Source organism: Sorex fumeus, unplaced genomic scaffold (assembly GCF_029834395.1).
Source record: "Sorex fumeus unplaced genomic scaffold, SorFum_2.1 ptg000035l, whole genome shotgun sequence".
NCBI classification, from domain to species: domain Eukaryota; kingdom Metazoa; phylum Chordata; class Mammalia; order Eulipotyphla; family Soricidae; genus Sorex; species Sorex fumeus.
The window spans coordinates 22,153,110-22,170,000 of NW_026606092.1; the positions used below are offsets into that span (position 1 = coordinate 22,153,110).

At 36.0% G+C, this 16,891-nt stretch overlaps 1 protein-coding gene across 1 annotated transcript in view; it reads right to left on the reverse strand.

Annotated features, from left to right (window-relative positions):
* Window positions 1-16,891, reverse strand: part of ARHGAP15 (Rho GTPase activating protein 15) — a 759,615-nt gene that overhangs the window by 64,472 nt on the left and 678,252 nt on the right. The window lies entirely within an intron of this gene.

A 16,891-nucleotide genomic window follows, 5' to 3' on the forward strand; every position in this document is an offset into this window, starting at 1 on the left:
TTTATAATGTTTTACTGTTTTACAAGATATGAGAAGGTGAACAATAAATTTCCTACAAAAATAGTTACTACAATATTTATGTACTAATCTCCGGAGTATGTGAATATACACAGTTTTACAGAGAAAGAACATTGCAGGTAGGATTGAGCTGGGGATTCTTATCTGAGAAGCTTATTCTGGATAATCAGGGTAGAGGTGATTCTCAATGTGAATATATGGGTAATTATTAAGAGGAAAGTAGGAGCACCTGAGTGAGAGAAGGTGCTATAATAATGGAAGAATAAGGAGAAATTAACATATTAGTAGAGTCAACAGCAAAAGAAAGAAGAGGGCCTCTGGAAAAGATAAGAAAATAGAGCTTTCAGAGGAAACAAAGTGTTTCAACACCTTGAATGATTTGGCATCCAACCTCCTGCAACATAAGATGTCCATGATGTTTCTCAGACATAGGGTTGTTGTAATTTGTTTAATCAACAATGGAAAACTGAATATGACAGGGCACACCTTAAAGTGTGGAAGAAGAAATAATCTGTAAACTATATCTATGTTATTCTTTGTCACTCAAACACATGTCTTTTCCCCTGAAAAATACAAAAATATTCAAAACACTCAAAGCATGATACTTAATCAAATGCATTAGAAGGATTAAAGTTCAAAACTATATGCCACATAGATTAGTTTTCATTATGGGTGCATTTTGTATGTGTGCATGCATGGGCAGGATACTTTTCTTCATTTTGTTTTTCTTCCTTTATAGGTGTGGATGGCATGATAAGATATGAATTCCTTTATACCCTACCAGAATTCATCTTCCTGCTCCTTTGACAGCTAGAGTAGCCATATGATCAAGACTGGCCAATGAGATGAAAGTTAAAGGGTGGGTCAGTTTGGACTTCTGGGGAGCCTGTGTACCAAAAACTGATTTAGTATTTTTGCCAGTTAACTCTTTTTCCTTCTGTTTCTCTCAATGGTTCTTTCATTAGATGACTTTGAGCGCTGAGGTCATACAAACTGGAACAATAGCTAGAAGGAGCATTCCTGAACCTTGGGGCAATCAGACCAGTCATGTATTTCTGTCTTTGGGTTTCCTTGCCTTAAAAAATAATTTTTGTATACTGAAGCTTTGCATATGGGATTTTGATATTAATGTTAAATACAGGTCCAAATCTGATATGGTTCATAACTTTTCAAGAGTACACCCATAGAATTTATTTGAGGATCATTAGATAAACCACTTGTTCAAGCAATAAAATAAATATTGGGAGAGGTGGGAGAAGAGAGGAAAGAAGGTGAGGACCAGAGAATTGCTAATTGCACTAAAATTTCTGACCACAGTAAGGATCAGGCCAATAAATGTCAGAGTCTCAATAAAAGGGTCACTTGACACCAAAGACTACAAAAGTAGCAGTTATAAGTAACACTTGATGGGTGATACATGGAGTATGGTATTATCACCCCAACCTTCAGATTTAAGGAAAATATAATACAGTCAGGGTGAGCTGACGAGTGTTTGCTGGTAAGTTAACTGGAAATATTTAGATTTGCATGGTCACCGCTTTCATGCTGGGGCAGGAATTAAAACTATCCCAATTTTGCTTAACCACATGGTAAAAGAACTATGAACTTCTCTTTAGTCAGTTCTGTCTGTTCTATGTTCCGTTATACTTAGTTCATTCTGTTCATAAATGCTCTGTATTTATTTTCACTTCTTCAATGTGACTTTCAATTGTTTTCCCATTAAACTTGGAATTTTCCCATATATCTAAGTAACTCATATACTAGTGTATAGTAGTTTAAATGAATGAAGAAGGAAAAAGTAAATGAAATAAAGATAGAAACATGGATTGGAATAAAGAGTACTAGGTTTGGACTTTTTAACAGTATTTTTTATTAGCTGTGTGGTATTTTCCCTGAATAATATCTAAGAGACCAGTTTTATAGACTAAACAAGATAGTAAGTAATGTACCTAGCACCAAAACTAGTAAAAGAGAAAGTACTCTATAAATGGTCACCCCCTAAGCTCTAATTACCTTCTTTAAGTCCCATGCTGGGTCTGGCTCATCTTATATTTTTAGTTGTAAGCATATAATTTGGCCACAGATTACATTCAAAATATATATGTTAATATTGAAGTGGTTGATGCCAACCAGTGAATATACAATTATTCCAATAGCCTGACATTTCACAACACTAAATACTTAGTGATAGGCTATAAGATGAATAATCTGACAGGTGAACAGTTCAAGACTCCTTCTAAAAAGAGATGTTTTGGGGCCAGAGCAATAGTACAATGAGTTAGACACTTGTCTTGCCTGCAGAAACCTTGGTTTTATCTCCAGCACTACATATGGTCCCCTGAGCCTGCCAGGAGTGATTCCTGTGTCAGAAGCAAGCCCTGAATACAGCAAAGTTTGGCCCCTCAACCAAGAAAAAATGAATTAAAGAATAAAATATATGTTCTATATATGCTTATGAAAAAAATTCGACATGAAGAATATTTCTATAAATATATTTTCCATACTTGTATACTTGTGGAATTGAATAAATGGGGCAGTGGGCAAACATGGTTGTGACTAAGTTATGCTGAACTAGTGAAGGGTTTTTTTTTTTCATAGTTACAATACAATCAGAACAAAATCTTTGAAAAGGTGTTGGAAAAGCAGTAGCTTCTCATTCAAATCAATACCATACTCACTCTTCCATAGCTTGTAAAATCATAAAATGTAAAACACACTTTTAAAGGAAGGGGCATCTAAAAATGAATTCGGATACATTAAAATGGTAATGGAACCTTTTCAGATCTGGTTTATTGATGTGTAATATTAGGAATTAGAACTAGTATTCATAATACAGGAGTGGCTAATGAGCAAAGATTCATACACAGTTACTAAAGATGTGTCAAGTGTCTTCAATTGATTCAGTGAGCATCTGAAAGACAGCATCTTCTATTAATATTTTTCTTTCAGCATATGGTTTCTTTTTTGTGAAATATTGAGAGTTTTGAAAAGACTTTGAAATATCCTTATCTGGTTCTTTTTTTAAAAAAACATTATGGCTAAAGTGTGTTTGTGGTGGGGCAAGACTCTTTCTGCATGAAGAATTTGAATACCTCTTATGTAAATGTATTCTATAAAAATTACATATTTCTTTCTCCTTTGCTCACATTTGATTCTATTCTCATTGTTTTATGATTTATTTTTGTGTTTTTACTATTTTTAATACCTCTATTTTAGTTCTTTGCCTATATCCAAGTAGTCTCTTTATTCTCTATGCGGTGAGTCCACAATGGCATGCAAAACCTTTCCATAGCACTTAATTTTTGCCACTCAATGGTGACAAATATACATAAGCATATAAATATGCATAATCTAAATGCATATGTTAAAATATCAGACTGTGTCTTGCTTATATCCACTGCTAACCGAACTAGTCCCATAATCTTAAATTACACTTGATTTTGTTGTGAATGAGCTTCTTCAAAAACAACTCCAGGCTACTTAGTAAAGTAACAGTTCTACATGATGTTAGATAGGCTTTAATGTTATGATAAAGATGTGGCTTTATATTTCTATCCTGATTCATGGTTTTGAGGACGCATTTAAAAAATAGATGGTTTATGATAGTTACATTTGCATTTATCTGCGTGAAATGTGGCTACTAAAACAAGGACATTTACAACCAAATGCCTTTGTACAGAGATAAGATAAAGTTATTGAGTGATGAAAAGAGTTTTGTGTAGTGCAGAACGCTGTACTTGATGACTCTCTGCACACTTCTCAGGCCTTATCGTCTATGTATTTATTATTCTTAACATATTTATAGTCACATGCTAAATCACATTTCAAAATTAAATCTTCCTTGTTATATAGGTTCACCCAGAGGCTTAAAAGACCAGATTCTCCTGGTAACCAATGTATAGGGAGTTCCATTCATTCTATTTTTTTATAACTTCTAAAGGACAACAGTACTCTTTGTTTTAAGGAGTCAGCAATATCACAGCTGTTCTTCTGGAAGTTCTTCAGAAATATATAATGCAGCCCATATGAAAAATATGATAGTCACTTATATGCCATATCTATACTGGAAAAAATAATCCTTTAGTTTCTCTTCAGTTTACATTTTGTTTTTGATCCATGACTAGTTCAGAATTGAAAGAGTGTCCTGATTTAGGGTAGGAATGAGAGATAATCTCTGAAGATTCAGAGTATATTTCATCTAGTTTCTGTTTTAGTTTTACATCACAACTAACTTTCACGATAATTTTTATTGAAACAAACTTTGTGAATATCATTATACATGTTTCAGGTGAAGAAGATTTTTTTTTTATCAACTACTATATATAGATTTACTACATTATAATCAACCCAAAGATCTAGTCTCCATTCAACATCACACAATTGACCTTTTACCCTCCTTACCAATCCCGCTTCCCAGTGAAAGGCATTTTATAACATTTTGTTCTTACAGTCTAAGAGTTTGATAATTTATTGTGCTGTTATTTTTGTTTCTTTGCATATGTGTGAAATCCTATGGTTGTTGTCTTCCACCATTTGACTTATTCTGACATATTTTAACTGCCACAATATTTTCAAAGTTCATCCATGTTGCTGCAAATGGCAGTATTTGGTCTTTTTTAAAAAATTCTTTTCAAATTGATTTCTTTTATTGTAGCTGAGGTAACATGTTCACAAAATGTTAATATCTATGCTTTGCATATACTCAGTTACTGTGCTGCACCAACACCAAAGGGCCCAAGACCCTCCATCATACATGTGGCTTCTAGTTCTCCTTTCCATCCTTAAATCCCTCTATTGCCACTTGGTAACTTCAGCTCTGTAGTCAGTAGCCTAGAGAATTATTCCTATTTTTGAGAAGCAAGATAGTTTTCACTGAAACCTATTTAGAAAGATGTCTTTCGGTTGGGTGGTGGTGGTGATGATGAAGTGTGTGTTCAAGAGAGAACACAGACTTCTCAGAGTGAAAATAAACAAGCAAAGAAACATGGAGATCCCACGGTGATGCACTAATAAAAAAATTTAAAAAATTAAAGAAACATGGAGACAGGTAGTATTTTTGATTAATGAGCTGAATGAATCAAGAAAGGAGAACACAGGCTTTGAAGGAGAACACAGGCTTGAAGCGATAGCACAGTCGGTAGGGCGTTTGTCTTGCACATGGCCGACCCAGGTTCAATTCCTCCATCCCTCTCGGAGAGGCCGGCAAGCTACCAAGCGTATCCCACCCACACGGCAGAGCCTGGAAAGTTCCCCGTGGCATATTAAATATGCCAAAAACAATAACAACAAGTCTCACAATGGAGATGTTACTGGTGCCCACTCGAGCAAATCGATGAACAAGGGAAGGATCGTGCTACAGTGCTATTACATACTATCTAACCCCCTGCTTTGTTTCCTTGTAAAATACATGTCAGGGATATCATCCATATACCAGGGATTGTTTTTCCACTCATGTTTTATTGGATATGTATGTTGTTTCCAACTCTTGGCTATTATATATAATGCTACAAATAAATAAAGAGGCATATAACTCTTCAGATTAGTGTGCATTTCTTGGGGGAAATTTCATATGTTTTGCATAGATACCCACAAGCAAAATACTAGATCACATGCTAGTTAAAATCTTAACATTTCGAGGAGACATACTTTATCTCCTCACCTTTGAAAATACTTGTTGTTTCTTATCTTTTTGATAATAGCCACCAGAGAATACTTTTGTTTGTTTTAGAATGTCTTACAACTAGATACACATTTTTGAAGATAATCTTATAAATTAAAAAACTTGAGTTGGGTATGAGGAATTGTCCAAGACATGTCAACAACTAACTGTTCAATAAAGGTAAAGGTAAAAGGTAAAGGCCCTCCCGTTGATCGTCGATTTGCTCGAGCGGGCCCAGTAACGTCTCCATTGGAGACTTTGTTGTTACTGTGTCTGGCATATTGAATACTCTCGGTAGCTTGCCGGGCTCTCCGAGAGGGGCGGAGGAATTGAATTCGGGTCGGCCATGTTGGCCGCTTGTAAGGTGAATGCCCTACCGCTGTGCTATAGCTCCAGCCCAACTGTTCAATAAACTCCATTAAATAACTTACACGCTTTTAGATACAAACATACCAGGGCAAAGTCAGAATTCACACATGTACATAAATTAATACATAATTCAGATTCATGTTATAAAAATGAGAAGCAGGAGTGACATCCATGGTGACACAGGAATTCTAAAAAAATTAGGTTAGAATTTTTCCTCTGCTATAAGATTTAGGGCATGTTACTTGTTTCTTGATGCATTCAGTTCATTAATCAAAAATAATCTAACAAAGAAACCAACCCACCCAATATATGTGACTCATATAATGTTTTGGTAGAATCAAATGTGTCAATGAACAGTAATGCACATATATTAAATGTTCATTGAATATAAGTCCCATTTCAATTAAGTTATTTTTTTCTGAATCATTTTTATTAGCCCTAATACATAATTGCTGTATTGTACTGTACTGTACTGTCCTCCCATTGTTCATCAATTTTCTCGAGCAGGCCCAGTAACGTCTCCATTTGTGAGACTTGTTGTTACTGTGTTTGGCATATCGAATATGTCACGGGGAGCTTGTTAGGCTTTGCCGTGTGGGCGAGATACTCTTGGTAAGTTTGCTGGACTTTTCGAGAGGGGCAGAGGAGTCCAGGCCAGCTGCGCACAAAGCAAACGCCCTACCGCTGTGCTATCGCTCCAGCCCTAATTGCTGTATTAAGTTTCTAAATTATATAGAAGCATTGAAAAAATATTCAAGTTTGGGAATTTAAGTAAGTTTTAATAAAATATATTGCTTTAGTGAACTCAATTTTAAGATAATAATATTTCCTAGAATTCAGCAACCTGAACTTGTCACTTAAGCCCAACTTCCTTAAATTTGTAACAAAGCTTCTCTGTCTGATGTGAAAAGGAATGGTTGACATCTCACCAAGCAATCTTCACAGGAAAAGCATGATTATATTGTCCTCTCTAGAATTTCTTGTTTCAAAGTAATTTTGGAAGTGTCATTGTGGCCAAGTACATTTCTGAAACTTACAAATGATACTTTTTCACCCTCAGGCAATAATCTATGTTGAGAAGGTAAGGCTCTGAATTTCGGTTTTTCTCTGAGAATTTTCTTCATACTTGATTTACTTGCTTTGTAACAACTCTTATTATTTTGCATCATATAATCATTTGATTTGCATCAAATCATTTGACCTATTTCTTATCCTAAACCAATAATTCAAGTAGCTGCCAATTTGACACATTTGTCAAATACGTTTTTTCATGAGGGTAGGAGTCCTACAAATACAATTTTTTAGATTTGAAAGTTATTTGGTGACGGTATTGGAGCCGGGGGGTGGGGGGGAGAGGGACGGTGAACTCACATCCTGCAGTCTCGGTGTTTATTCCTAGCTCTGCTCTCACTGCTGTTGGGTTCAGGTGATCATATGAGATGCTGGGGATTGAACCTGGGGAAACTGTGTGCAAGGCAAGTGCCCTACCTACTGTATTATTGCTCTACCTCCAATGTGATTTCAATTAAATTTATAGTGTATTAAAAAAACTCACCTCAAAACAATAATTTCTACTACCAAATAGGGAAAACACTATCACTATCACTATCACCCCGTTGTTCTTCATTTCGCTCGAGCAGGCCCAGTAATGTCTCCATTCGTCCCCGTCACGAGCAAGTGTAGCCTGATAACATATTGGGGCCTCCTTCAGGGTCAGGGGAATGAGGACCATTCATTGTTACTGTTTTTGACATATCGAGTATGCCACAGGTAGCTTGTCAGGCTCTGCCGTGCGGGCGGGATACTCTCGGTAGCTTGCCAGGCTCTCCGCGATGGATGGAAGCTTTTGGGGCAGCCTCTAATCACCTTTACAGGTGTTCCTAGTCAGGCATATAGGCAGGTATGATACTCTCAGTAGCCTGCTGGGTTCTCTGAGAGTGAGAACTAGAGAATAAGAGGTCTTCTGGGAGCTTGGTTTTATAGTCTCTGGATGGCCATTGATGGGGTTACACAGCAGTTGGTGGGTATAACTGTCTAGCTACTGGAAGGTGGGGGAGCTGGGTGGAGGAGGCCCAGTCCCGAACCGAGCAGGCTTGGAGATCTCAGCCCCGGGTCCCGCATACCTGGGTTCCTCTGCCAGTTCCTCATCCAAGAGTGTGGAGAGGGAAAACACAAACTATGGAAAACCTGCCCATCATTTGGATAAAGATATTTTTTAAATGATGCACATCAACTTCATCTATATTCATTTAGAACAAAAGACCTCTGCAAAAAGCTAATAGTTACTATTACAGTGAACTGTATTGCTGATCAGTTTGTTTATGTGGCCTTACAGTGACATTAGCGCAGGGATGAGTTAATAGCAATCACATAAAAATCTTTAAAAAAAAGAAAAATACAATAATTTTATGATTCAGCTTTTTTTTTTTTAAATAACCGTGAGGCTATTGTACAGGAAGAAAAGCAGGCAACATGTGGCAACTTTAGTCAGCATTTCTGAACTGGGAATGATAAACACCTCTGCCCAGCTCTGGCATTTATCAGGACTGAGATATTATTACCACATAGAGTCACAGCATGGTTACTGTTATCATCGAAAAAAAGAGCCAGCTAATCTTAATGGTTTGTAAAGCCGTTACCTGCACTGGTCTGACATTTATCATGATCATTTTACCACATGGGTCCTACATAGCAAAGGTCTTTTATCTGGAAGGGACATCACTATGAATTATTATTTGCAGCTAGGTAGAAAATTGTATGTTGTAGATACCTTTTCTCATTATAAATCACATAGTCACATTTCACCATTTCCCCCCAGAAAGCTGCTGAGGCCAGGTTTTTTGCCACAGCTTTCTTTCTTCTCCCTCCTCCCCTCTCTTTAGAGGTTTTTAAGCATCTTAGCCATTTTTTCATTAGAATTCCTAATATAATTTTTGAAGAACCACATACATGGTAGGCGAACATGTAGACACATTTTCATTACAGAAAACTTTCCACCAAAGTCTGTTAACAGAATTGCCCAATATTTTAGAAATTGAGCTTGATAAACTACCATTTTTTCTTTAATGCTTTTTCTTTCTTCTGCCTTGGTGGCCACACTTTTCTCTGTTGACCTTGTCAATAGAATATGTAGCAGTAGATAGACAAAAATCTTTGATGCTTGTTTTGAAATACTCAGACCACTTACACCATTGCTTGTCTGAAATTCTGAGCTTTGATATATGCTCTCATGATGAGTAAAATACAGTTTTATGTTAGCTTGTGAGTCTTTGCAGACTGTTTTAGTAAGTTACAATGGAGTAGATGGTTCCTCCATTAAATTTGTTTAAAAAGATGCTAAGTCCTACCTCTATTTTCTAATGACATTTAAATATATAGCATAAAAGAGAAAAGGATATTCAAAGGTACACTGATTTAGAACCATGGGATCAAGTCAGCAAAGTGAAATGCATTAATTTGACAATGGAAAATTAGAATGAAAAGCTCAAATTGTTTACCATGGAGAAGAAATGAACAAATCCTGTTTTTAACAAAGATTGAGACAACCAATCTTCTGAAAGAGATATTTATATATTTTCTTGTTTCTCAAGTGTTCCATTAGGAATAAACAAACCAGAATTCTGCACTTTTATAATGAAGAGGAAAGAGAATTCTTTGCCATTTTTTGCATTTAGGAAGAAATGTGCAAGAAGAATGTGACAATTTAAGCAAATCAAGATTATTTCAAATGGATCACAAACGGGACTTTGTGGGATATTTTATACTACCATGTGAAGCAAACAGTAAATTTGAAAGGAGAATTTTCTCAATGGCCTAGTTCTGATGTGTTTTCCCATTTCTTTGTGTGTTTAAAAGAGGTTTGGATGTGGTGTTTAATATTGCTTCGACTCTTTTGCAAATGAGTTCTGGAGAAATATTCTCACATGAAGGAAAGCTGATGTGCTGCAATGCTGACAGCAGCTGGGGGGATATGAATGAAGAAACTAGATTCCCAAGTCTGGATTTAGCAAAAATAAACACCCATCATTCCATTAAAAATTCACCATTTTCAATGCTGATGGGCTTCGATAACTGATCACACTCTCCCTTTGAGGAAACTAATATTTTCCTCAAATAACTCCATTCTTTGTGGGTGGGTGAAGAGGGGCTTTAACTCCAAGTGTGCTGTAATTTTTAGTGATGTGCAGTAATTTGCCTACTTTGAACAATTTGGTTCCATATCAAATTTTATAGCATTAAAATTTTGTTCCAGTCTGCTTCAAAGACTTGTGAGACATGCTTTCATGCATTTAGGTGTTAGGTGTGTGTGTGTATGTGTGTGTGTGTGTGTGTGTGCCTGTGTGTGTGTCTGTGTGCGCACAGAGTCATATAGGAAATTAATTTGTACTTGTACTTCCCAAAAGGGCTTGCACACACTGACTTTTCTCTAAAACTTCACCGTAGAGAAGTGATCTAATATTCATTCAAACATACCGCCTTGCCAATCAAATGAAAGGCCATGTTGCTCTAAAAACAAACAAATTACCCATCAACAGACAAGTTCCTTTATCAGTTTTTTTAATTTCAAAGTGACTCTTGTTCTAGCTTCACATCAATCTACCATTATTGACTATCCCTCTCCCCACTCTGCACTACAGTGTATTGTATTGGGAGCACTTTCAATAATTAGCGAGGTATTTTGCAGCTTAGATTTTCTCTTTTTCTGGGGAACTGGGTGAATTGTGGAGAGCTAATGAAAGTCAGGGACTTCTAGCAGTGGTTGGAGCCAGGCACAGCGCGGACAGACGCTTTAAGCTTCCCACTGTGCTGCAGTGTAAGCTTCCCTGCTGTTATGTTTACCATAGTTTTAATGTCTGTGAAAAAATTCCTGATGCAACCGAATTATGCTATGCCCTCTTGTTTATTTAACCCTACCCCACTTCCCAGTCCCAATTTAGCGGACTCCTGTTGCCCCTGCCTATTACACAAAGCTCTTTCTCAACTTTGTGACCATCTAACCACTTCAATCCTAGCCATAAGAGCCGAGCTGCGGTGTAGCCATGTCTGGAGGGTCAGATTAGATCTATGTAGAAGTTTCAGGAGGGTGGTGAGTTTCTTGTGGCACCTGATAAAAGATATTCTCTGTAACACACTTGGGTTTTATCAGAGGTAATCCTGAAACACCAAATTTAATCAACTGGCATTGACAATACTGGCTTGAAATGCAAATGTAGTGATGAAATGCACTGCATCTTTAAAGAAATCTATTGAAAGACCTCAAACTATCACTGCAAACTAAATAATGTGATCTAAGATGAAAACAACCAATGTGCAATTTTAGTCAATTTATTCTTTGTCCCTTTCTCAAAAAAATGGTTATTGCAAAGAAAATGACCATTCCATTATATTGCAAATTGATGAGTTCACCAAGTGTGATGTACAGTGAAGTTTTAATGAATATTCATACAACTCCTTCACTCCATTAACAGGACTTAAGACAATGAGGATGCAACTCATTCCCGTTTAGATAGTGGGGGGAAAGAGGAATTAATAGCAGAAACAGCACTTGGAAAAGTTTAACTTTAATGTCTCAAACTCCAGGTGCCAGAATTTTAGGAAAATAACCAATAATAGCCATTTTTTACATATTTGATGGGACTGATTATGCAATGTGCAACTCTAAATGGCTTATAGCACATTGTAGCATGGTTCCATCCCATTGGCTACAGTAGGGTGCAGGCAGATGGATGACAGTGACAGGGAGAGAAGTGCTTTTGCTTAGCCGTGCGTTAAGATGCCATCCAGAAGCTCTGTGCACTGCAGACACTTCATTAGGATGCCAGGATAATGGTAAACTACCACTCAGAGTGACACCCCATTTCCTGCTTACTGAGCGCTCCAACCTCGGCAGATGTCAACAATCTCACAGTGCTACAGAGCAGACCTAACTTTCCAGCCACTTTGACTCCAATTTTTTCCTCCTAACAGAGCCATACATTATGTGCAATATGTAACAGCAAACACCTCACCGAAAACAAAATCTGCCCTGTTCATTATGATGGGTGTGAGTACATTTTTTTTCTTTTAAAAGATGAGGGACAACAACTTGGGTAGAATATGTCCATTTACACTCTCACCTCAAGATTTCTTGCTACAGTTTCTTTTTGCTAATCAGATCAAAGTGTTAACTGTCTTGTGAACTTTGTTAGTAGTCAAACTATGATCAGGGGGATTTGACTGCTTCTTTTAATTAATGTCCAATGCAAAGGTAAGAAATTGTGGAATTCTTTTGTAAAGATTTTAGATTCAATTTCGGTATGGTTTTTAGTTGTCTGCCAAGAAAAGGCTGATTTGAGCATCTGGATGATATTTCCTTTGCAAATGTATAACTTGAGGCCATTCACACACCTCCTTACCAGGAATTCAAGCCAATAGACAATTTTTCCCCTATGGTGTAAAGTCCAAAATTCTTTTTGTCAAGAACTGAGGTATGGTTTAGATAATGAAAAGAGAAAAAAGATCTCCAAAATGGAATAAAAATCATACTTAAATTAAATATCTATTATTTTCATAAATGATGGATTAAAATTTTGCGATTTACTTAGAAGCTCAAAGGGTCTTGAAAATAGCAAAACCAAATATGTACACACTTCTGTTCAGAAGAAGTAATAGGAGATGTCACACTTCAAGGAAGAATTTGAATGAAAACTTTTAATATGATGTTCCCTCAAAAGAAATTATATAAATCTTAAAACATCTAGTTTTAAAGTGGTATCTGTTTGGCAACACCAAAACATCTCTTGGGATTTGATACTAAATATGCAGAAGATAAGCTAGAAAATAGACGAGAGTTCTTAGATAGTGACTGACAGGTAACACGGTGGAAAAAATATTAAAGTTGTTTTCTTCAAACTGATAGAACATAATTGTAAAATGCTGACCACATGTATGTAACATTGAACCACTGCACCAAAAAACCCATATTTTTGAAAGGAGTCAGAAATAACCTCTTTTTTTCAATTTTGTGATTTCATAATCAAAGACCCACTACTTCTATATCTGAGAAACTGGACTGTACTTTCCCCCCACAATTATTGTTACTGAGCAGAAGCAAAGAAAGAAAGAAAGAAAAAAGAAAGAAAGAAAGAAAGAAAGAATGAAAGAAAGAACTCCTTTCTTTATCCCTATATCTCCCATTCTTGTTGTAGACTAGTATTTCAGGTTTTTTTCTTGCAATACTTCATAGATAGTGATATCCTATAAAATTACCAAGGGGTTTTAAATGGAAGGGAGCATAGGTTCTGTGATAATGGTAGTAGTTACATATGGAAGTCATAGGAGGGTAGAGACTGGCAAAATTCTATTTGGCATAAAGTCTTGGAAATCCTGTTTTTCATGTTTATCTTCCAGAATGTAAGAGAGTTAAAGATAATGGTTGGAGAAAAATCAATGTCAGGATAGAAAGGTCATTCCACAAGAAATGTGCTAGATTATAACTAGGAGCTGTCATTATAAACTTGACTTTTGCTATAGATTGGAACAAGAAAAAAATTAGAACCAAAATGAACAGTAAGTGGGTAAGATTCTCTATATAACTGCACACACACATATGTATACATATATATCCATGTTACAAATATATAACTTGAATACATTTTTACCTTTAGAGATGAGCAATTTTAACAAAATTCCCAGACCAACACAAATACTCATTTCAGAGAACAATGTCTATAAGTGTAATATTCTTAAAAGACTATGAGATATTTAGCAAAAGTAGTTAATGTATGCAATTCTAAATAAGAAATCAAAATAAAGGTCAAACTAAAGTTTGAATTAAAGGATTCAATCCATCAAAGAACTGAATCAAGGGTCTGGAAAGCCAGAAGGAAAATACAGGATAAAAAGATACGAAGAGGGGCTGGAACAATAGCACTGCGGGTAGGGTGTTTGCCTTGCATGCGGTTGACCCGGGTTCGATTCCCAGCATCCCATATGGTCTCCCCAGCACTGCCAGGAGTAATTCCTGAATGTATGAGCCAGGAGTAACCCCTGTGCAATGCCAGGTGTGATCCAAAAAGCAAAAAAAAAAAAAACTAAGATAAGAAGATAGATAATGATAGCAGAGTGTGAACACTAAAGTGTAAAACAATATGAAATTTTGTATTAATTGCCTAATTGTCAATGCAGAGAAAGAAAACAATGTCAGTGACATTGAGGATATACAAGAGAAATTTCCCCAGAATGTTTAAACAAAAATTGAAAAAGTTATCTTGGAAGTTAGAGAATTAAGAGATTATTTCCATAGATTATCATAATCCTTGAGAAAGAAAGCAAAACATTTCAAAAATGCAATAAACATCACCAAAAGTAAAGAGACCTTTTGTGAGTAAAAATTAAAACTATGTTAAGTACTGAAAATTATAGCTGGGTTCCAAGAAACTTAGTTGAGACTCTATGCTGATATTTTCTGTCAAAAATTTGGAAACATAAAGCCCAAGTCCTTTCCTACAAATATTTGAACAAAAAATTAAAAAGTAAGATATTCCAGGCCCTCTCAAGTTTGCCTGACTAGATTGTAGAATAAATCAATCCTAAAATAATTCTAAAGGAAAACAAATCTATCTACTGTGTAGGAGGGAAAGTGAGTTTCCAAAGTGTGCACAATCACATTATCTCTTGCACAATAAGACTCAGAGGCATAACCTCATGTGTGGGAAGATTTCTTATAGTACCTTAAAAAGTTTTAATTAAGAACTACTTAATATCAAAGGATGAATCAAAATTTGTTACTCAAAAATAGAAACATTGCAAACAAAATACAGACGGTCCCCTTTGGATTATTCAACTTTGGCTTCCATTTCATTCTCAGTATCATGAAATGTCTTCCTTGTTTGAGAAGTTGGGAATATGCCACACCCAGTGGTGCTCAGGCCTTACTCCTTGCCCTGTGCTCAGGGATCACTCCTACCATGGCTTGGAGTACCTTATGGGATGCCAGCGATGGAATCTGGGTTTGGCTTCCTGTGAGGTAAGCACCATACCCACTATGCCCACTTTGGCCCAGGAAGAGTTCTACCAGTTCAGGAAAGCTCTGGGGATATATGATAGCTGCTGAAACAACAACGGGTGCCCAGTCAGTTCTTCTGCTGATGAACACCATTATTGGAATATTGCATTGCAGAGTTAATAAACAGTATTTCTCTTCCCTCTTAAAAGCTTAGAGTAGAACAGAATATTTATTCATTGCTAAGAATCTTTGGTGGATATGCTTTGCATCTATAATTTTTCAGTTTTGAAAAAGCTGAATTGAGAGACAAAGTGCTAAATATTAAAAAATCCAAGAATGAGAGATCAAGTCTCCAAGGTGATAAAATTCAGAGTAATTTAAATTTTCTTTCTTTTGGTTTTTGGTTTAAGTTACCTTAGTTACCTTCAATCAGTGCCTGGTATTTATGCAATCAGTTAAAAGGAACAATTCAAAGTATGTAGATAACATATAATTAAGCTTAGCTCAAGAGTTAACTAAAAATACTAGTAGAAAATGTACCGAGATTAACAAAATATTAACCATGACAAACTACTTTTAAATAGGAATATAAATAAGTTTCTCTCATTTAAAAATTTTTAAACATTTTCTTTAGCATGTATTACCTTAATAATAAAAAATAGCTTTGTATTTGATACTAAATCTTAATTTGGTACAGCAACTTTTAGTTGTTAAATGTCATAGAAAAATTAATTGTTGTTTATTATTCTCATCAAACATTTCAAGGAAAACAACATACCAGACTTTTTCTAGGTGTTTTTTGGCAGTTTCTTTTATTAAAAGTATGTTTTCAGAATCAGAAGACAATATCCATAGTTCTGGGAATAGGGTACTTATAGGGTGATAAATAGCAAATAACAATACTAGGCAATTATTTCAAGACTAAAGAATGACCTAGTCTTGGGTACGTAAATATATTCTAAGTTCATATTTTATTTCTGGTTCTTTGTCAATCAGGTGATTTTCTAGGGAATTATATTGCCAATTGGACTGAAATCCTAAAGATGAAAACAAAACCTATGAATACAATACAATGTACAAGACAAGGATGAAACTTCATGCTAATATTCTAAGTTTTAAAAAGGGGGGTTGTCATTCAATTTATTCCTTTACTACCCCTGCAAACCATCGGAAATCTCTCTGTATTTTATTTTACTTAATTTTCAGGGGAGGGGTACTCCCAGTAGTCTCAAGAGCCTGGGGCCCCCACCACTGATTCTCTGTCAACAGGGTGAGTGGTACAATGAAAGGGATGGAGGAAAGCCTTACTACTCTGGCCCTGGGGTGAAGGGGAAAGTGTGAGGGACTTCCGGTTGTTCAGAACACTGTGCTGATCCTCTCCGGTCACACCGAGCAGTGCTGGGGGCCTGTGGCACTGACTTTGTCCTCTCAAGACCATGTAGTGTGAAGCCTCACACATGTCTGTACCTTAAACTCTGTACCATCTCCTGACTCTAAATCTCTCTTTAGGAGCAAACTACACTTGTTAAAGCTTTGTAATCGTAAAAAACCCATAAATATAAGGTAGAATTCAACTAATTTTTTATCCACAAATTTAGTTTCGCCTCTATTGTTCTATCAGATGGCCAATTAATGACTGTTGGTTAAATTATCCAGATAATTGATTCAGTTCTTCAGTATACCAAGCATGCAAAATGAGTGAAGTAATTTTTCAGAGTTGGCATATGTAGTTAGTTCCCAGTTCTTCTACTAAAAAGACACACTAGGAACCAAAGTTAAATATTCTGAACACAAAATTTTTAGGACAAGCAAAAAAAAAATATTCTTCTTTGGTTTAAATTGCACTGAAAATTGATGTT